We start from the raw sequence: 23,179 nt of genomic DNA on the forward strand, positions 1-23,179 counted from the left end.
TAAAAAGCACTGTCATAAGGCTGTTTGAAAAAAAAAATGAACCTGCCGGTTAAGATACGATTGCTTCAAATGCACAACTCCATACTCCATAACTGCTAGATCTATCTTTAGTATTTAATGGCAGACTATTTAATTAAGCCGCATATATTCTTTATTTCATTTTGATATCACTAATGTAGAATAAAATACAATGAAATTTAATACTGTAAAATTTACACAATTTTTATCTATTTGGTTGTTTCTTTTTACACACGAAAACATTTTGGCAACTGGCACAACTTGTCTAGAGAACGGTGACCTACTGACACACACTGCTTAATATAGATTTCAGACACACTTCTATAGAGTATATTATAGAGTAGCTAGTGTTGTTGTTAAGGGAGTAAAATAGCGAACTATTCTATATCATATCAAGACTAAGATTTGTCGATGATTAGTACTTCATACCGCTACAGATTGCAGGTAACATTTATATCACTTTTGTAATTTTAAAGAGTTGATTTGCAGTTATTTTTATTTTTATCCATGCTCAAAAAAAATGTGTGTAGTCACCACACTGCACAGTGTTGAAGTGTTGAGGTTGAGTGTAGGTAGTGTGTCACTGTGTAAGCCAGAACTAAGGTCGTAACCGTAGGAGTAGTGTAAGGAGGGATAGAGCTATCTAGTATCTAGTCTAGATCTAGACTAGATCTACTCTTCTAGATAGAGGCAAGAGTAGGGATTCTAGAATCTCGATATTACGAAGATCTAATCTAAACTTATTTTCAACATTTTGTAGGCCTACTTAACTCTAATAATACTAATGAGTAATGTTGAATGATATCATATCAAATTTTATAATTGATGGATCTAGAAATCTAGCTGGACACTCCTACTAGAACTAGATCTAAAATCTATAGTATAGGGCCTTGTATAATAAATATCATATATATATAGATCTAGGCCCTAGGCCTATTGTCACACTATTGTGAAGCGTAATTTACAATACATATACATAACATAACCATACACGGCATACACACACACACTACACTATAGTATATTATACACTGTATAGTGTATAATACAGTATACAATAATGGTGAATGAATACAATTACATGAGTTGAGAGGACACACCAACTATGAAAAAAAGTCTAGATCTAGATTTAGCTGCATTTATTATGTTTGCTTAGGCCCTAGTCAATTTTTTTTAGATCTAATCTAGATCTAGAAATCTAGTAGATCTAGTAAATAACTTCTTTATTTTGCTAAACTCTAGATTCTAGATCTAGATGTCTAGTACTAATTTGATTATATAGATCTAAAGCTAAAGTTTAGCAGTTAAACCAGCTAGTTTGTACGCTATAAAAGACTATACTCCCTAGAAGCTCTAGATTAGATCATATAGATCTGTATAGACCAGTATAGACCTAGTACTAGTAGGCCCTAATTCATAGATCAATAGACTAATAATATTATAATAGTGATTAGTAGGCCTATAGTTACATTGTAGATGTAGTATTAGTACAGTGAGAGTTAAGAGTAGGCCTACTACTTTTAATAAATAGGCCTAGGCTAGGGCCTTATATGATACTTTATGAAAATAATGTTTACAATTTTGTTTTTAGTCTACACAGCTAAATGGGAGTGAGGGTGGTGGAGACTGATAAGTTTAGCCAAAGTTTTTCTTAGTTACAATCTTAGATCTAATTTTTTTACACAGTTCCTTCTACTGCAAATAATTGGATGAATATGCTGACTCAACTGAATTAGGCCTTGGGCTAAAGAAAAAGCTCTACTAACTAATCCTAGCTCATCTGTCACATTACTTTCCAATACTTTCTGATATGGATCTAATTTTTTTGTTCTATATTCTAAAATAAATAGGCCATGTATGTATATTAGAATGCTATTTAGATTCTATGCCTAGGGCCTTGACATAAGGGAAAAATACGTAGCCTAATAAGCCAATAAGTAGTGGTGCAGAGTGAGTTGACGAATAGTATAAAGTATAAAGTTTTTATTTGCGCACTGTCTAGATCTCTAGGATAATCTGTTGAATCTATCTAACTATTTATAGATTAAGTAACATACATCAATGAACGTAAAGTTCTTGTGTGGTTGAACTACACAAATTTATTTATTTATTTTTTTTTTTTTTGCTACTAATTTTAGCAGCAACTACCTGTCTTAAGATAAAGAGCAAAAACTTATTAGACTAATTTGGTTTCTGGGACTTGTTCTCAATTTTCATCTCTAATTCTAAAACACTTCCTAAAATCTAAAACTGCTTGTACAGTCAGTAAAATAATGATTTGCTACTCATACTTACTATTCTCTTTAAGATCATAGATATAATTCCTTTAAATACTAAGTATTTGTTAATATTACCATGCTAAACACAAAAGCAATGTGCAAGAAAAAATAATAATTCGTACACACAATATAAGCGTCCCCTTTAATAATTTCATTCTACTAGCATTAAGAGTTATGTACCTTGAAAAGCAAAGTAAACTTTTAGCTAGTCTGAAAATTAAGTGTATAAAAACATATTTAATAGTCATTGAATTTTCTCTTAATGTTTCTGAATCATTAGAATTATTTAGGGTGTAAAATCTATTTCATAATCATTTTCTTAGCACTAAAATGTAAAATTTTTAAAAACATCAGAACTGCACTGATATATTAATTTGGTTTGTGTAAAACAAAATTTGGGTAATCTGATGATGTAGCAGCAAGGTTTTTACTGCTGGTACAGTTGTTGAATTGAGGTTATGGTCACAATACTATCAAAAATGGGTCAATGTATATTTAATTTTGTAATAACATGGTAAAACATTCACATTTTAAAATAAATCCAAAGCACATTAGTTCAGTTATTCTATTATATTTGTGCTGATGGGTTCAACTAACTCATTACACATCAACAGTTATAGGGCCAGCCTGTACAACACACACATAACCAGAATGATAAAAGCTATAAAAAAATTAATAGCTTTAACTATAGATTAATTTTTTTTTATCTAACATTACTTCCCTTTTTGCCATACTACTACTTTACATTGCTAGTATCAATAAAAAAAATTAGCAAGGGGATAGCATTTTTAGGAGAGTGTAGCTTTTTTCTTTTCATTCTGTTTTTTTTTTTTGTTTTGGATAATTTAATTATGAAAATACATTAATTTTACATTGAAAAAGCATTGGTCTATTAAATGTCTAAGTGACCACATTTGCCAAAAGAAAGATTTTTTTTCTTACTTTTGGTGCATTTAAAAGCATTGTTGTTTTTTTTTTTTTTTTTTTTTTTTTTTTTTTACATTTTAATTTTGAAAGCTAAATCATTCAGTTGCGATATTTAGGCCAATTGTGCCATATTTATTCTTTCCATTTATTCACCCCATGTCCCTAAATATATTTGCTATAAAATCTATGCGTAGTTTGTGATCTTAACTCTTAGCCCCAATTATCTGCCCCTTATTGATAGAGCTTGTTGAATCTCTGGTTTAAAAATCATCTCTTCATGGTCACTTTGCTGATTGAGCAATCACTCATACTTTATCTTATTACCTCCCTTTTTTAAACAGTAAACTTAAAATTAATTTTTAATACCAACTGAATTTCAATTCAGATTATTAAGTTTGTATTGTTATTGGAAAGAAATTAGTTAAGATTGAACAAAAATAAGAATAATTAGATGTGGGTCTAAATCTAAATAGAATTACTAGATTTGACCATCTCACAGACATTGTGAAATAAAAAAAACTTTTAAAGTCTTTTTCCCCTAAACCAATCTGCAATGGCTCTGCAGCTTTTTAAAATGGACCACATTTTTATGTATATTACTTCAAAACCAAACATAAATTACAAGTTAAACAGCAGTAATAGATTAGGTTCTTGCATCAGCATGATTATTTATTTTACTCTTGTGTTTGTGGAAATACCTATGTTTAAGGTTTTAAAGAAAAAGAACTTGTTTAACTGTTGGGCATCTCATTCAAAATATTTTTCTCATAATATTTACAATGATCAAAACAGTTCACCTGTATAATTAAATAAACATCCTGACTGCATTTCAAAGTTTTCTCATTAAAAAAATTCAGTTACAAAAATAATGAGGTCAGTGTAGAATAATATTTATGGTTTCAGTTTTTTGTTTTTAAGTTTGTTTTCTTTGGTAATTAAAGATTTTCTTTCAAGGTAAAGATAATTTTGGATCTATTGTAGAGATTCTTGGAGTAAAAAACGTTTAAAATCTGAAGATTATAATCTAAACAAACCCCTCACTTGTGCTGTCAAAAGTTGTTTCAAAATAAATAATTTAGTTTCATCAAGAATAAATATAGCTAATACAGAGTTTCCTTATAATTTGATTTAAAAAAACAATTTATTTCCAATTTTCTTTCAATTCTTCTGTGTAAGCAAATTTTTTTATTAATCCCCTAACCTACATCTAGCCAATGAGCTGCTGTAATTTCTTTATTTGAATGTAAATTTGAAAATCAAAATTGTCCTTTGCAAGATTGTGACAAGGTTTATTTTATGTTTTAGATTTTTACTTTTTTAAATGACATTTGGGTTTACAATTTATTTTCTATTCAATTTTGGAATTTTTTTAAAACCAGTTTGAGCTGAATTATGTGAAAGCTATTGCAAAATTTTTTTTCTGAAGTCTGTTTCTATATCTTTCATTGTTCAAACTGGATCTCTTTTAAACTAGAAATCCTACATCTTACCTGGAGGTTAAAAACAATGTTCTTATTAAGCCTGTATTACAATTAAGTTTGATACAAAGATAATAATTAGTAAACCACCTTATGCTTGTAGAAAGCCAGCCACTAGTTTTTGTGGTGCTAGCACATGTCTGATTATTTGCTTATTGCGTGAGTTCATCATTATTTTTCTTTTCCTGTAGAGGTTTTCTTGCCCACCTGCCGCTTCGTAAATTAGATTTTTCATCTTGCAATACGGGGTAAAGGTTATCAGTGTGTTATAGGTTAATGAGCAACATCTGTAGAATCAATGATTTTTATATTATTATTTTGAATTTAAAGTTTCCTTTCAGTAAGGTAATTTAATTGCATTGAGTAAGGTGGTAAATTTAATTTTGAAAAGTAGCTGTTTTGTTGTCTGGTATTGTCTTCCTATTTTGAAAGAATTCTTTCAATTCCATTTGATTAAGTGCTTTAATTGTTTGTACAGGGTCATTAATTGCTGTTTTGACATAATTAATCTTGTATTTTTCATTTAATGTATCAATAATTGAAGCTAGGTGATAAAATGGCACTTATCAGAGTAAAATCAACAATTCACATGTTTTCCCCTATTGTTAATTTAATGTGAACATTGTGTTTTGGTTGTTTTTAAAGTACTTATTTATATAAATAATAATCAATAGAAATTTTAAAAGTACTGGTTACTTTATTATTTAATGAATAAAGTACACGTAGTTAGGAGATGATGGATCATTATGCCAAGATATAATCATAAAATCTGCTAAAAATTATAACAGATCCAACTTTTTTTTAAGAATCTTTATTTACAAAATGATTTTTCAAAAACTAAAAAAATATCTGTCTGCCAAGCTAGGGACTAATACACAGCACTTTGCAGTCTGCTTGATACAGTCATATGGTTTTCTTGAGACAAACATTTAAAAAACTACAGTGTGGATGACTTTGAATAAAAACCACATGTTAGATGACTTTTGATAAAACTTAGTTAGATGGCTTTTGATAAAACCACAGTGTAGATGACTTCAATATGGCCACAGTGTAACTGACTTTTGATAAAACCACAGGTTAAATGACTTTTAATAAAACCACAGGTTAAATGACTTTTAATTAATAAAACTACAGTGTAGCTGACTTTTTATAAAACCCACAGTGTAGATGACTTCAATAAAACTACAGTGTTGTTGACTTTTAATAATAACTGCAGTGTATATGGCTTTTAATAATAACTACAGTTTACATGACTTTTAATAAAAACTACTGTGTAGATGAGTTCTAATAAAATGGCTTTGGGAAGATCATTTATGCTGTGTGTAACAAAGAAAGAACATGTTTTTACAAATTAGTTTAATTTTTACATACAATTACATTCCCTCTTGTACATTATGTTAAGATAAATCATCAATCATGGAGAAACAGAAAATTGTTTGAAGGATTCAAACCAGATGTCTTGATAAAAAGTTTATACTAGGCCATTGTAGAGGGGGAGGGGAGATTCAAATTGAAGGACATGTGTAACAGGGGCTCAAAAAGTAGAGCTCGTTACAAAATTAGTGAAGTCCCACTACTGCTAAAATTTAATTATACATTTTAAATTGGTCATTCTACCACATATCATTCCGTTCTCTGGCAGCTCAGGAAAACCATTACATTCTCCCAATGGGTTAAACACAGATTCTCTTTTAAAGTATTTATACTGTATTAACCGTATAGAATGGAATAAAACAGAATAGTTGCATTACATGTGGGAATATTTCAGTTACGTGAGATCATGAATGATACCACACAAAAAGCCAGAGAGCGTTTGGCTATGCAATGTACAGCAGTTCAAAGCCGATAGTTTGCATATTATTTTTATAAGAAACTTGAATTAATTGTTAAAGAATTTTTTTTTGGAACATTTTACAATCATTTGTCTGAAAATTGGGAAGATTGCTGCCTTTCTTGAAGTATGAATTTAGAAACTGGGATGGCAAGGTCTGCCATATTTAAAAAACAATGAGTTTTTAATGATTTTAAGAATTGAGATGATAAATTATTTAAAAGACATTTAGGAGATTCTAATTTGATAGAAAAAGAACTGTTGTGAAGATGAATGCAGATGCTAATTGGTAGAGCTAGTTGATCAATCTGTGTACAATAAAATTGTTGTATTCATACTTTTTTTCTATTGTTTTTTTTTAAGAAGTTGAAAAAAAATATTCAGGGAATAGTGTAAAAGCATGCTGTGATGTAGGATAGAGATCTAGTTACTTCAATACCCATGTAGATAGCACTAGCAGTTTTTACTCAGATAACTGTTATAGTAAATATAGTTCACTTCTCTGTTTGCTGACAGTACAGTATCCACATTTATATTGATAGTATCCAGTGTTTCTTCCAGACTTTTTTCTCCGGGGAGGGGGGGGGGGGGTACTTGAAATTTTCGGGGGGGGGGGGGGGGGCGGTAGACTTTCTTCGGGGGGCGGACACTGTTAAAAGTATATATTTTCTATATAAATTATATAAATTTCATTTTGTTCGGGCTTTGCCCCCCCCCCCCCCCCCCCCCCCGAAGAGATGCCTGGAAGAAACTCTGATAGTATCGCCAGCCTAACTCTGACAATGATACCTATAAGGAAAAAAACAACCTCGATATGATACTTTATTAGCAACTCAGTATCATATTACAACAGGGCAATACAGTATACAAGCTATGCGGGAAGTACTACGTAATTTAGTTAACCCGAAAGTTCACGTAATACCAAAACTTGGTTTGCATTTTTGTTACCCTAACTGAGAACGATACCGACAGTGCAGTATCCAAACTAATTTTGATAGTATCGCTACCCTAACTCTGACAACGATACCTCAGTGCAGTATCCAAACTAATTTTGATAGTATCGCTACCCTAACTCTGACAACGATACCTCAGTGCAGTATCCAAACTAATTTTGATAGTATCGTTACCATAACTCTGACAACGATACCGACAGTGCAGTATCCAAACTAATTTTGATAGTATCGCTACCCTAACTCTGACAACGATACCTCAGTGCAGTATCCAAACTAATTTTGATAGTATCGCTTCCCTAACTCTGACAATGATACCTCAGTGCAGTATCCAAGCTAATTTTGATAGTATCGTTACCATAACTCTGACAACGATACCTCAGTGCAGTATCCAAGCTAATTTTGATAGTATCGTTACCCTAACTGAGAACGATACCGACAGTGCAGTATCCAAACTAATTTTTATAGTATCGCTAGCCTAACTCTGACAACGATACATATAGGACAGTATCCAAGCTAATTTTGATAGTATCGCTATCCTAACTCTGACAACGATACCTATAAGGAAAACCCCTCAATATGATACTTAAATAGCAACTCCGTATCATATTACAACAGCGCAATACAGTATACAAGCTATGCTGAAAGTACTACGTAATTTAGTTCACCTGCAAGTTCACCTAATGCCAAAACCTGGTTTGTATTTTATTTTTTGTGTGTTGAGATCACTCACGGTTGTTGAATTAGTAAAATACCAATGTTATTGTGCGAGATGTTCATGATGGGCCATCAGTCTCACAATTAGCCCAGTGGATGTAGGGCTCAGCTATTAGGTAATTACCCGCCGTCTCGTCTGTTTAAGTAAGTTCTTACAGAGTTAAAGAGCAGTTATTTTTAACCGCAAGAACATACCGTCCAAGTTTGTCCTGTCTTCATTATCGTCTTAACTCAAGGCCGCTGTAAATATCACATCCTTGACCTCGCCAGTTTCTATCCACTAGGAAGTGATCTTTACCACATTTTCCCCTCTGTTTATGAAGTATCAGTATCATGTTACTTGTTATTTTTATTTTCTTCTTGTGTTATCTCCCCTTCTATACTTAACTTTTTAAAATGGTGCTCTCCTTACACTATGAGTAATGTGGATGCAATTTATTTCCCCGCTATGGTATCCCCTTACATAATATACCTATGATTTTCTCAGACTAGATTCCTGTAAACTCGATGTCATTTGCTTGCGATTCGTGTTTTATTTAGCATAAATGAGAGGCAGTGAAGACGGATAGGGTACAATGGTCTATTTATGGTCCTTACAACTGATCGATGAAGATCGATCGTTGGAGGGGGGGGGGTGAGTTGAGTGATAAGCATAACAACCGGATACGCCTGGCTTCATCTGCACATAAACATGGGAGATCATCAGATTGGCTTATTGATTATGTAAATGTGATTGATTTGAGGCGTACGGACGGGACACAATGACCGCTCCACCTCGTGAATCTGTGCATGGTCTGAATAAGTTAGCGTGGTACCTTCCATCGGTTCGCTCCCGCCTCGTTTTCAATTTATAGATATGTTATTTATATGATTGTTGGTTACCGGTTACTAGTAGCTTGAAAGCTTTTTCGTTTTGCACTCATCTATTGTTATCGCTTTAGCTACCTGCTAATTGTGTACTAAATACTAAGTCGTAACTTTTTTCAACCTGGTGGTCCATGGGACTAATGAAGTAGAGTCCGCCTGTTTCTGTGATCTCGACATATGAAGAGATTTTGTGTTCAGGCCTCTGCCCGTCCCCCTTTACTCAAGTACCCATCAGAGCTGGTTGTACTCAGATCCCGGGGATCCGAACTCGAGACTTTCCGGTTAGCACTCGTGCTCTCTACCGTCTGAGCATACAGACATTGTGAGTAGTTCATGTATGATTACAAGAAGTTCGATCTTGTTGAAAAAAAAAACCGGTTTGTTTAACTTGCTGAACACAATCTAATAAATCGACCTGCGACATGTATCGGGGTGCATCCCGTGTTCTTAGTGGCTCAGTTAATTAAGCAGGCTGGGAAGTAAAAAATAAATAATTACGCGTCTGTTGATGGTTTCGTCGGGGGGGGGGGGGCGCTCTAAAACTTGTCTCATATCTGATGAAATATGTAACATTTCAAGTTGGTTCTATGATCGTTCTGATGCACCCACCAGGTAGCAAAGTTCGGACACTTTCACCTACATGCTGGGTGTTTGCTGTATATTTTGGTGCACGGTCCATATAGCATATCATTATACCCTTTCACGTGCATATTAGGTGAACCTTTGTGTATGCTGTATATCGTGTAACCAGTAACCAATATAAATAACATATCTATCAAATGAAAACGAGGCTTGTATAAAGAGATAAAGCAACAATCAATAGACGGGCATGTATGTCGTGTGTTGGCAACTGTTAAGTCAGCCCATGGAATACACTTAGAGTGGCAGCGAGAGACGCTTGTCTCAACAACATGTCGCAATCAACTTTTATAACCTGTAATTAACATCGGCGATACAGCACTAGGCTCTAGTAAACAAATGTTGTTTTTTATACTTCAGCTTAAATGTATTAGATAATTGTTATTGAAAGTCGTAAAATGTGTACATTAGAAATAGAATTCTGGAGCTAGTCTTACAAAACTAGAGGACGAGTACACTAAGATTAATTTTATGCCATCTGCGTGTAATCTTTGCTTCAGTGCTTCATAGATATAGTTATTTTCATTGCATCTCTTCGGTTTATGATGTGATGTATGAATATGATATTCTAAATCCTTGTTTGATTTGTAATTCTATACTGTAAATCAAGTTTCAGACTTTTTTTTTCATCTCTAGAATTTGACATTTGCGCAGGTTAATTAAAAACATTGATCAGAAAGTCAATTTTAATGTGAAATACGAAAGGTAGCAATCTATTTTCTCAACAGGTCACTCACGATCCTTGCTTTTCCGAGCGCCATGTCACGGTTAATAAGACAGTTGACCTCTATTAAGACAATTGATATTGGGGTTGGTTGAGCTGTTGACAGAAGCCGTCGGCTCATAATCCCGGTTCTGGAATCGATGCGGCGGTGGCGCGGTTTGGCTGGACGCTGGGAGTGTTCAACATCCACTACCCGCACGACTGTTTAACATTCACTACCCGCACGGCTGTTTAACATTCACTACCCGCACGGCTGTTTAACATTCACTACCCGCACGGCTGTTTAACATTCACTACCCGCACGGCTGTTTAACATTCATTACCCGCACGGCTGTTTGACATCCATTACCCGCACGGCTGTTTAACATCCACTACCCGCACGGCTGTTTAACATTCACTACCCGCACGGCTGTTTAACATCCACTACCCGCACGGCTGTTTAACATTCATTACCCGCACGGCTGTTTGACATCCATTACCCGCACGGCTATATAAACACTGCAACCCGCACAATAAACACACCAATCCGCACGGCTATATAAACACTGCAACCCGCACAATAAACACACCAATCCGCACGGCTATATAAACACTGCAACCCGCACAATAAACACACCAATCCGCACGGCTATATAAACACTGCAACCCGCACAATAAACACACCAATCCGCACGGCTATATAAACACTGCAACCCGCACAATAAACACACCAATCCGCACGGCTATATAAACACTGCAACCCGCACAATAAACACACCAATCCGCGAAGCTGTGTAAACACTGCAACCCGCACAATAAACACACCAATCCGTGCGGCTGTGTAAACACTGCAACCCGCACAATAAACACCCCAATCCGCGAAGCTGTGTAAACACAACTACCCACTCGGACTAATACAAAGTGAATGTTTTCCTTTCTAAAAGCGTGTTGTGATCTGTTGGCCGTTGACCCCAGAAACAGATGCTGACCTGTCCCCATTCTGCTCCGTAGAAATGTAGGTTAGTTTGGCTATCACTGACCACAATAGGATATGTCAACAAACTTAACCTGGTTTCATGTGGCGTATAGAAAAGGGGAGGGCTACAAATGTATCACTTAATGCGCTTGTACTATTTCAATTATGGACCGTCCATCGGCTTGTCCAGGCTATTATAACCTCGTTCTTGTATACCCATACCCACACCTAAAACAAACAATATAGCTAAGCTTTAAAATCTGCAATCTTTGAGTAACCAAAGGTAGAAGTAAAATTTAAATACACTTTTTGGAGCTCACTTTGTGAACTGTATCGATACCACACAATTACAAAATATGTGTCAAAATTTACAGAAAAACATTGCGAGTTTCATGTAACTTTAGTCAAACCATGTTGAATTAATAAAGGCTAGTAACAAAAGATTGCTGCACACCACGTTGAATTAACAGTGGCAAATGTTGAATTTACAGTGGCCAATATCAAAAGATTCCTGTCTGCTTTTCCGACTTCAATTTCACTGCGTTTATTCATCTCTTTTTTTCTTTGCCATTTAAATGGCTGCTAAATGAACACGCTAAATGTAAACAATGGTTGTAGTTGATTGTGGCTAGATAGAAAAGTCTGGTCTTAAGGAATAAATAGAAACAAAAATTGGAACATCTATCGGTATCGTTGGTATGTTAAAGTTCTCCGCTCTAAACTGTAGCTCGGCCTGAATGTAAACAGATACGGATCTAACTGTTGGCATATTGCTGTCGTCATTTTCTGACATGTTCCCCATATTTTTAACACCATTTCTGCTCTAATCTAGATCTGACACCCACATACGGAGCATGTGTGCACTGGCGGTGTACATAATGTGGCGTGTAATTTCAAAAACACCGGATTACACGGTATCTATGCCCCGTGCCAGATAAGTTTTATTTACACACAGCCACACACCCCATTCACCGTAGAGCACATCTATACGTCAACCATACTATTGTTCATATGAGTTATGCCGGCATATTTTTGTGACCCCTGTTGTAGACTAGACTTATTGCGCCCCTAGGCTCGGCATAAATCATTGTCACATTTTTTTGGCGTCATGTGACTTGCTTGTTGAGCTCTACGATTGTCTAGTGCAGGGGTCTCCAAACTACTGCCCGCGAGGTCCTTTCATCCGACCCGCGAAGATCTTTTTGTCCACGGAAAAAACGTTTGTCGGTGATAGCTGAGGAACTTTGCCCAGAAAAATCATAGACATGCCTGGAAGAAACTGGCCCCCGAACTGAAATTTGATAGTTAATGCGGCCCTCGGACTGAAAAGTTTGGAGACCCCTGGTCTAGTGTATTAGGTGTGTACTGACTATTCTTGCCAGTTAGTTCTTCTCACGTATTTTTTTTTAACATCTTCATACATTTCTGAGGAGTTTTGATTGTATTACTCGGCAGTGGGATCGGTTAAGCTGACGGTTCCTAAACTGAAAAGTTCTTACCCCCCGGCCAGATAAGACTCGATAGCTGTGGACAGCAACCCATCTAGAAAACTCCAAAATCAAACAAACTGCTGCCTTGTAGTTTGTTCTTGGTTGGACAAAAGCTATGTAAGCAAATCCTAAAAGAAAATCAGGCTGAAATCGGAGTCAACGGTTTATCAAGGCGCAAGAGGTTGACACATAATACTTAATTGTATCAGTGGAAATCCAGTCCAACAATACAACAGAACGAAGAAGAAGATTATATTACTTGCGTTAGGCCCCATATTCTTGTTTAAATACAATTTTTTTTTACGCGATAAGAATGTACACAGCGGCAACTCTGCTTTTAGAACTGTCGAACGATTCCATAGAGTGCGAGACAAAAGCATCACTCCTACTTGCTGTTGCGTCAAATGATGGTCTTTAAGCTCAAGTCTCCTGTTACAAGTCAGTGGACGTCGGCGTGAGGCCAATAGTTGACCAGCGATGACCTGTAACAAGGACACGGGCTGTCAGTTACAGAACATGGAGAAATAGATTCTCCTACTCATGTGTCTGTAGGTGGACGGATTGAGAACACAGTACTGGTCGAGAGTGCGAGTGGACTGATCGACAGTTCCAGTGGACTGATGGACCATTCGTTTGTACTTATGGACCATTCGGTTTTACTTATCAGTTGTTGTTATCGACCATTCAGTTTTAGTTATCGACCATTCGGTTGTAATTATCGACTATTCGATTTTACTTATCGACCATTCAGTTGTAGTTATCGACTATTCGGTTTTACTTATCGACCATTCGGTTGTAGTTATCGAACATTCGGTTGTAGGTATCGACCATTTGTTTTTTATATCGACCATTCGGGCTCATTGGTCGATCCACCTACTGTATCAATCGATCATTCAGCTGCACCAATTGACATTTTTCTTGTACCTCTCGACTATTGCTCTATCGACCATTCCACAAATATCCCTCCCAAGTCTCGCTCATCTGATTCCGGTACTTTTGGCTGCGGTCCACCTAAAGCCAGGGTTAACGACCCACGTGCAATTAATTGTTTAGACTATAATTACATGTCAGCAGATATAACCCAGCGCTGCACATATTGTTTCCACCCTACTGCTCGTCTACTGTAACTGTATGTGAATTTCTAGTTCTTCAAACAAATGCTAGAGACCCGTATGAAACTAGCATATGAATCGTATCACACTACGCATGCGCGATGAAGTAACGGCGGGACAAATTTTATCAGCACTGCGATCTTGTATTTTTTTTTTGTCAGCCTCTAACATTGAAATCGAAAGTAGGATATTTTATCGTTAGATGTGAACTATGCCGTGGTCTTATGTTGGGTCCTATACAGCGGGGTGTTGATACCACCAGGGCGTCGGTTTTTCTTGGTTAAATTTGTGATGTTAAAACCAGAGGCGTAGCGACCCTTTCCGGCGCCCGGGGACAAACTTTTCGATTTGCACCCCCCCCCCCTCGAGATTTTGATTTGCACCCCCCCCCCTCAAACTTTCAATTTGCACCCCCCTCAACCTTTCAATTTATTTTTCCAACCCATTTTGGCGCCCCCTAAGCTCGGCGCCCGGGGACATATGTCCCCCCCCCCGCCCCCCCCCCCCCTCGCTACGCTACTGTTAAAACTACGTACACCTGACTTAACCGTCCTGTAATTATCTATGCACGGTTTAGGATGTAGGGAGTTATTATTTCTGCCTTGTGTTTCCCTGTGTCATTCTGTTTCTGCTGTGTCAGCTTACCCACCTCTGTAAACACGTGACATCAAATTACATCTGTAACCACGTGACATCAAGTTACATCTGTAACCAAGTAATACCGATGTAAACAAATTCGTTAGATCAGTGTCTAATTGTAGGGTGTTGTTTTTTTTTTACTATAGTTATCTACATCGAAACATGTTTAACTATCGTCATTACAGATCTAAACTTTCTTCAGTACACAGCTAAACTTTCGTTAGTACACATCTAAACCTTCTTCAGTACACATTTATACTTTTGTCAGCTAAACTTTTGTCAATACATGACTAAACTTTTATAAAAACATAGCTTAACTTATAATGTCAGCTAAAATGTCGTCGGTACACGACTATACTGCAACCATACACAGTATTGTGACAGTATCAAAGAGCGGTAAAAACACAACTACCCGAGACAGTTCTAGTACAATAAGGGTCAATCAATACACAAACCGGAAGAAACAGATACCCCATTTTCTGAAAACCACGTCATTAGTTGTTTTTATGAATCCCTAAAGAAAACAACCTATTCACTTTTTCCCCATTATATATTCTCCAGTATTTTTAAAAACAATGTTTCCCCAACCCACTGTATTTATTTCACTTAAAAAACCACATTGTTCGCTGTAACAGCTTGAAGAGTTAGTCTGCAAGTTTCTTAGATCTAGCTGCAAAGATCTGGGTGTGTATCGCAGAGATCTAATTTTTTAGCAGCATTGTTTGTCTGGCATTGTTGCAGGGAGAAAACCCTGCTATTGTTAAAACTCAGAGCCCTGGTATTGTAAGCATCTCCCGTCCACCAGGGAGGGAGTGGGAGGGGGGATCTCACGACCCTGACCTCATTTCCCAGCAATCCTCTTGTCGCAACAATTTCCTTTTTAATGGAAGGGGGAGCGGGGGTCAATATCAGCGTGCACGAGGACTTACTTGAAATGATAATTGCAATCAATTTATAGTTTTATTGGTTGCCGTATATTGCCATGTATGTGGACCATCTTTCGATTTTCAGAGACGTGTCGTTATAATTAACAGATGTTTTATTCTATAATTAAAATAGGTTCTATTCTGTAATTAAAAGAGATTCTATTCTATTATCAATAGAGGTTCTGTTCTATAATTAAAAGAGGCTCTGTTCTATAATTTTAAAAAAATCATTCTGTATCTAAAAACTGAAGTGTGTAGCACCAAGGCGCACACCGTTAGTGCATAAAGGTTGCACATAATTTGTTTTATCGCCCGAATGAGCAGGTCGATGGTTTACTTTGTTTATAATGTACACATACACTATTTGGATTCAAACTGTTGCTAATGGATCTGGTCTTAATAAAAACGCGAGGACATTTTAATACCCTCTAGCTGGCTTAGCCAAGTTATTTATACAAACATATATCTTTTAAAATTGAAGAAAGGGGCACGCATTTTTTTTTAAATTAATGCATCTATTTTGTGGTAGCCTGCTGTCCCTTTTTTTCTTGGAAATTCCCTTAGAGGGACTTCCTTTACGAAAAGATTGTGGGTTGTTTTTTTTTTAAACGGCGACCTCCCCCCCCCCCCTCCCTCCTCATTTCCGTAACCCGCCACCATCTGGTGCACTGGTCTGATACAGCATGAACCCCCCCCCCCCCCCCCAGCCTCTCAAGGTCGACCCACGTGATCTCTGCTGTGCAACATGTTACGCTCTATTTAACCGTTACAAAACATTTCACCAAGCCTGTGCGTCACAACAAAGAACGGCTGTGCATGTGCTATCATCCTCTCATTAAATATCGTATTTCTTTGTGTGTTTTTTACTGTAAGATAGACTTAGGGTAAAAGTTGAATGATAACAAAAAAAAAATAATATTTTAAGAGCTGTGGGATCGAAACTGTCACGTGGTTTAATAAACATTTGATGCCGAAGCCTTTGGCAAATAACCAAACGGTAAAATAATCTATAAACCAATTTACATCTCTTTGTTTACTAATATTGTCAAGGACTTTAGATCGAATCTAGTAGTTGTTATTGGCTGTTAAATTTAAAATGATTTTTTTTACTGTGTTTGTTCAAGCAAACATACTAACCATTGTTATGAACAGTAGTTGAAAGTATTAAACATCAGCAGTGTATATGTTAGTTAGGCTTGACGCTCGTTTAACCTAAAAACCTAAAACAGTCTTTCCGTTACCCGTGGGGATATTTTTTTATTAAACATTCGCGCTGAAATAAAGCACACGGAATTGAAGTTTTTACAAGAAAAGAAAATATTTTCCATTCGCTCGCTCTCAGAAATAACTCTAAATAGAAACGTAATATTTTTATTAAAACCTGAGCACCTGATATTAGACATTTTAGTGTTATAAGGCAACCCGGTACAATACAATTTAGATGTGTTTTTTTTCTCTGTGTGACGCTCAGACGTGAAATCACGTTAATGTGCGTCCATCCATCTCACTATGGCCCCTTACTTACGCCAGACTGGCTCTGTAAATTGTATTGTGTAAAGATGGGGGAACGTCCTGATAATGTTTATGGCTGTCTAAACTATTTATAAAAATATGATTTTCTACATTTATTATTGGCAAAACTGTTCATAGAATTATAATTGTCTACCTTTGTTATTGACAAAATTGTTCATAGAAATATTGTCTACCTTTGTTATTGACAAAATTGTTCATAGAAATATGATTGTCTACCTTTGTTATTGACAAAACTGTTCATAGAAATATGATTGTCTACCTTTGTTATTGACAAAACTGTTCATAGAAATATGATTGTCTACCTTTGTTATTGACAAAACTGCTCATAGAAATATCATTGTCTACCTTTGTAATTGACAAAACTGTTGATAGAAATATCATAGTCTACCTTTATTATTGACAAAACTGTTCATATAAATATGATTGTTTACCTTTGTTATAGACAAATCTGTTCATAGAAATATTGTCTACCTTTGTAATTGACAAAACTGTTCATAGAAATATCATTGTTTACCTTTGTTATTGACAAAACTGTTCATATAAATATCATTGTCTACCTTTGTTATTGACAAAACTGTTCATAGAAATATTGTCTACCTTTGTAATTGACAAAACTGTTCATAGAAATATCATTGTTTACCTTTGTTATTGATAAAACTGTTCATATAAATATGATTGTCTACCTTTGTTATTGACAAAACTGTTCATAGAAATATCATTGTCTACCTTTGTTATTCACAAAACTGTTCATAGAAATATTGTTTACCTTTGTTATTGACAGAACTGTTAATGAAAAAGGTTGACTTTCCTTTATGACTGACAGCTATAAATAGATTATCCAACATCTATGATTGACAAAACTAGAAATAGAAAGATTGTCTTTTCTTTATGATTGATACAACTGTGTATAGAAAACTATTATTCTGCCCTGGATAGTTAGGATGGCGGCTGGTATTTTAAAAAAAAAAAAGCAATACTTATGGCTCATAACCAATAAAGTGGTATTCGTTAGTTTATTGTAGCTTCACCGTGGCAGGTGATGAGATAGACTTTAATTAATTAGTGGGAAGACTTAATGAGGTTTAAGTAGGTGCATTGATTTAAGAAGTCGTACAGAAATTTACCAGCAGAACAGACGAAATTGATCACATTTATTTTATGTATCGCTCGGTAACCGGAAAGATGCGCAGCGGAATACTGCGCACAAAAAACTGGGCAAAGGCATTTTATTTTCTTAAATCGAGCATTTATGCATTAACAAAGAAAGATTACATGTAATTTTTGGCATAATAAAACGTATTCTCACGAAATGTGACAAAATTAAGTTGCTTTAGCGTAATTAATTTGTATTTGCGCATTTTTCTGTTTGTGCAGTTTTCCGGTGCGCATTTTTCTGTTTGTGCAGTTTTCCGGTGCGCATTTTTCTGTTTGTGCTGTTTTCCGGTGCGCATTTTTCTGTTTGTGCAGTTTTCCGGTGCGCATTTTTCTGTTTGTGCAGTTTTCCGGTGCGCATTTTTCTGTTTGTGCAGTTTTCCGGTGCGCATTTTTCTGTTTGTGCAGTTTTCCGGTGCGCATTTTTCTGTTTGTGCAGTTTTCCGGTGCGCATTTTTCTGTTTGTGCAGTTTTCCGGTGCGCATTTTTCTGTTTGTGCAGTTTTCCGGTGCGCATTTTTCTGTTTGTGCAGTTTTCCGGTGCGCATTTTTCTGTTTGTGCAGTTTTCCGATGCGCATTATCGTTTCCAAATTTCTACTTTTGTACATCATTACCTGGGGAAGAGTTTTAGTAGCATGCTGCTGTTTTTGTCATTTGTTGTGTTTATATGCTGCTCTTCTTGTCATTAGTTGTATGTTGTATGCTGCTGTTCTTGACTTTTTAAATTTATTTTTTTAAGTCGTACATCATTGTTAGATGAAGAAGTTTAGATATATATTTAACACCCACGTTAGTAGGTTTTTCTGAAATTTAAGAATATCTCCTTTTTAATGCTCTACAGTTTATTGCTTATATTAATTTTCGGCTAGAATATGAAGAGAACTATTATTTTATGTCGAATATTAATTTTTCAGAAATCGTTTTAGCAAGCCGTTTTATTTTTTTACATTTGGTTTAGAGATTGTGTCAGATAGACAGAATATTTATATCTTGGGCACAGAAAAAAACGGGATTAGAGAAACGAAGATATCTTGGTGTAAGTGAAGTCTTTAAGTTTCACTGGTTTGTTTTGTGGGTTTGTGTGGGGGAGGCAAGGGAAAGGGGGGGGGTATTGTTTTCAAATTATTTCTTGAGATTATGATTTCGTGGTATAATATTTCAATTATATTTTGAAGATAAGTTTAGTTTTAATACTGTAAAATATTCTAGACAAGTTCATGGTAAACTTCAGATGAGATATCGATTATTTTCTTGGCTCCTTGAAAATGACATTTTCCACTTGGGAATTTAAATACACTTATCACGGCTAGAAGATGAAGTAAAAAAAAATACCTACACCTTATTCAAGTGAAATAAGTGCACATTTTATAACTTACATCTTCTAAGTTGTGGAGTCAGATCTCTTTAATTACATCGATAGATGCATTATATCGATTTGTGGATACATTTTATATCGGTCTGTGGGTACGACATTTATATCAGTCTTTGGATACCACATTTATATATGTGGATACCACATGTATATCAGTCTGTGGATACCACATTTATATCAGTCTGTGGATACCACATTTATATCAGTCTGGATACCACGTTTATATCAGTCTGTGGTTACCACATTTATATCTGTGGATACCACATTCATATGTCTCTGAATACCACATTTATATCAGTCTGTGGATACCACATTTATATCTGTGGATTCTACGTTTAAATTGATCTTTGTATGCCACATTATATTGATCTGTGGATACCATATTTATACTGATCTGCTTATACCACTTTTATTTTGACTTGTTGATATCACTTTTTATTGTGGAGTGATTATAAATCAAGAATGCGATCACTTATATCTTTTGTTTACCAATTGTACCTGTTAATCTTGCACACTTGTCAACTGGTAAACTATTGTAATGGTAATTCTTGAACATATACATTTTTAAATATATTTTCCGACTATTGGTCGAAACTAGCCTTATTACCAAGCTTGTTACGACAGAATTTATTTGAATTTCCATTTAAAATATCAGTAGCCAAATATCAAGCTTGCTTAAAGCCGACTTAATATGCTTGTGTTATGTTGAACCCCATACAGTTTTAATCATGTCTGTTAAGTTTCTTTAAATTGTGATTTAATCTCCAGACGGATTATCAAGTTAAAACCTACTAAATTATCCAGCCTGTTTAAAATCTTCTACAGACTGAATATCAAGTTCAAACCAACTAAACTTTAAAACCAGCCTCTTTAAAATCTATTATTGTTGAGTGAAACTGATATGTCACAAGAAGTTTTTTCCAACGCTATAAGCTGCAGTAAAATTTCGTCCATCTTAAAGAATTTCTCCGTTATTTCTATGCTCTACAAACTTCTCATATTTGGCTTTAAAATGTTTATGGCAAATGAATTATTGCATGAACTATGAGTGGAGGATATTTCTAGTGTTATTAGAACTTTTTTAACCTGGTATTTCCAGCCTGAATGATTGCTGAATTACTAGTCTCTTGGATGAATTATCAAAGACTTTAAATAAACGAAGCTACTCAGCGGATTGCTTTAAAAAAAAAAACTTAACAGCTAGTTGGTATGAAATTCAGCTACCATTATTAGATCTAGGTCAGTGACAAATAATCTATGAAATAAATATTCGTATTTTTTATTTATTTTTATGTTTCTGATATGTGAAAATTTCTGCTTAAAAATAGTTATAGTGTGATTTTATTTGTGGGGAGGGGGGGGGGGGGGGGGTCAGGGAATATGTGATGTTAAGGGGGTCAGCAAGAGTCTGCTAAATCATAAAGTTACTGTTTTAGACCTCGGCATATGAAGGGATGATGTATTTAGCACATGAAGGGATGATGTATTTAGCACATACACATCCGCCTTAACTTTCACCAACGTGAATCAGGTACCCATTAGAGCTAGGTGGACTCAGGCACGTCCTACAATCCCGAGTACGGACCGAGATCCTAACCACAGACCTTCGGGCTGGGAGCCAAACGCTGTACCCCCTTACCACGCTGTCCCATATTACTGTAATCATGGAACCGTTGAATCAGTACAAAGCCGGTGTTGAGAGCGCCAGCAACTTGAGAACCATCGCAGCAACTTGAGAACCATCGCAGCATCTTGAGAACCATCGCAGCACCAGCAACTTGAGAACCATCGCAGCACCAGCAACTTGAGAACCATCGCAGCAACTTGAGAACCATCGCAGCAACTTGAGAACCATCGCAGCACCAGCAACTTGAGAACCATCGCAGCACCAGCAACCTGAGAACCATCGCAGCAACTTGAGAACCATCGCAGCACCAGCAACTTGAGAACCATCGCAGCATCAGCAACTTGAGAACCATCGCAGCATCAGCAACTAGAACCATCGCAGCAGCAGCAACTTGAGAACCATCGCAGCACCAGCAACTTGAGAACCATCGCAGCACCAGCAACTTGAGAACCATCGCAGCACCAGCAACTTGAGAACCATCGCAGCAACTTGAAAACCATCGCAGCACCAGCAACTTGAGAACCATCGCAGCACCAGCAACTTGAGAACCGTCCTGTAAACCCAGGACACTTGTCACACCCGTCCAGCGGTGTTCAAGGCCGCGGACGTCCACCGGGAGATTTTTATTGAATCCATCCTTGTTGCCGTGTTGGGCTTGTTGTTTTTCCCCTCTCTCATCAGGGCGTGTAATAATAAATAATGAGTGCATCATCGGGTCGTGTGGAGGGGAAATCACGACAGAAGAACCTCATCAGACACAAATCTACACTAACATTTATAATAATAAAGGGAGTTAAGCCTAGAATATATTTTTTTAAATGTTTTTTTATATATATAATTGGCTTCCGCTTAATAATGGCTTTTGAAAAACCAGTTTTATTTTATTTATTTTTTTAAATATTTTTTTTTTTAGATCCTCAATTAAACGAATTTAATTTTTATGATTAAACTGTTTTGCGCGACGAAATAAACTAGAAGCGAGAGATGAAACATATGTTATTATTTAATTAGCACGGATGTGATTTATTTCTGGTAGTCATTCACTGCAAGTTGGAGTTTGTTAACACTATAATCTAGTTACACAATCTCGATCTAAAACTGTAATTTAAACCTCACTGTCAACTTTAATTCTCAATAATTCTATCTCTGTGACAGCAGCTTATATCATTTCTCCACCTAGGTATTGCTATATTTCGAGTGATAATTGTATTTGCATAGACTCCAAAACTTTCTTTATCCTGAACCCAAACATCTCCGCCCTCTCCTCTTCCCCAGACCTCCCCTCTTCCCCAGACCTCCCCTCTTCCCCAGACCTCCCCTCTTCCCCAGAACTAATTACTTCCTGTCTCAGAGACACCCATAACTTTAGAAAACAATGTGTACCGGTACTAGAATTTCCCGAGACAGATTATATCATATCTTACCAAGCGACTGTTAGAAGATCTGAAAATTTTTACAATATCCAAGTTCAATAGCTAAACCTATAACACTAGAAAACAATGTGTCTCGGTACTAGGAATTTCCGAGATAGGTTATATTATATCTTACCAAGCGACTCTTAGAAGATCTGAAAATTTTTACAATATCCAAGTTCAATAAAAAAAACCCATAACACTAGAAAACAATGTGTATCGGTACTAGGAATTTCCGAGACAGGTTATATCATATCTTAGCTAGCTACTCGACTGTTAGAAGATCTGAATATTTCTACAATATCCAAGTTCAATAACTAAACCCATAACACTAGAAAACAATGTGTCTCGGTACTAGGAATTTCCGAGACAGGTTATATCATATCTTACCAAGCTACTCGACTGTTAAAAGATCTGAAAATTTTTAACATATCCAAGTTCAATCACTAAACCTATAACACAAGAAAACAATGTGTCTCGGTACTAGGAATTTCCGAGATAGGTTATATTATATCTTACCTCGCTACTCGA

General features: G+C 35.9%; 1 protein-coding gene across 1 annotated transcript in view; it reads left to right on the forward strand.

Annotated features, from left to right (window-relative positions):
- The first annotated feature begins 355 nt into the window (after positions 1 to 355).
- LOC131946853 (nuclear hormone receptor HR96) overlaps positions 356 to 23,179 on the forward strand; it is a 102,170-nt gene continuing 79,346 nt past the window's right edge. The window contains exon 1 of the mRNA XM_059307826.1: positions 356 to 462. The gene's annotated coding sequence lies outside the window, so the exon portion shown is untranslated. The remainder of the gene's footprint in view (positions 463 to 23,179) is intronic.

This window comes from Physella acuta, unplaced genomic scaffold (assembly GCF_028476545.2).
Source record: "Physella acuta isolate Inbredline_101_S28 unplaced genomic scaffold, ASM2847654v3 ptg000573l, whole genome shotgun sequence".
Lineage (NCBI taxonomy): Eukaryota > Metazoa > Mollusca > Gastropoda > Physidae > Physella > Physella acuta.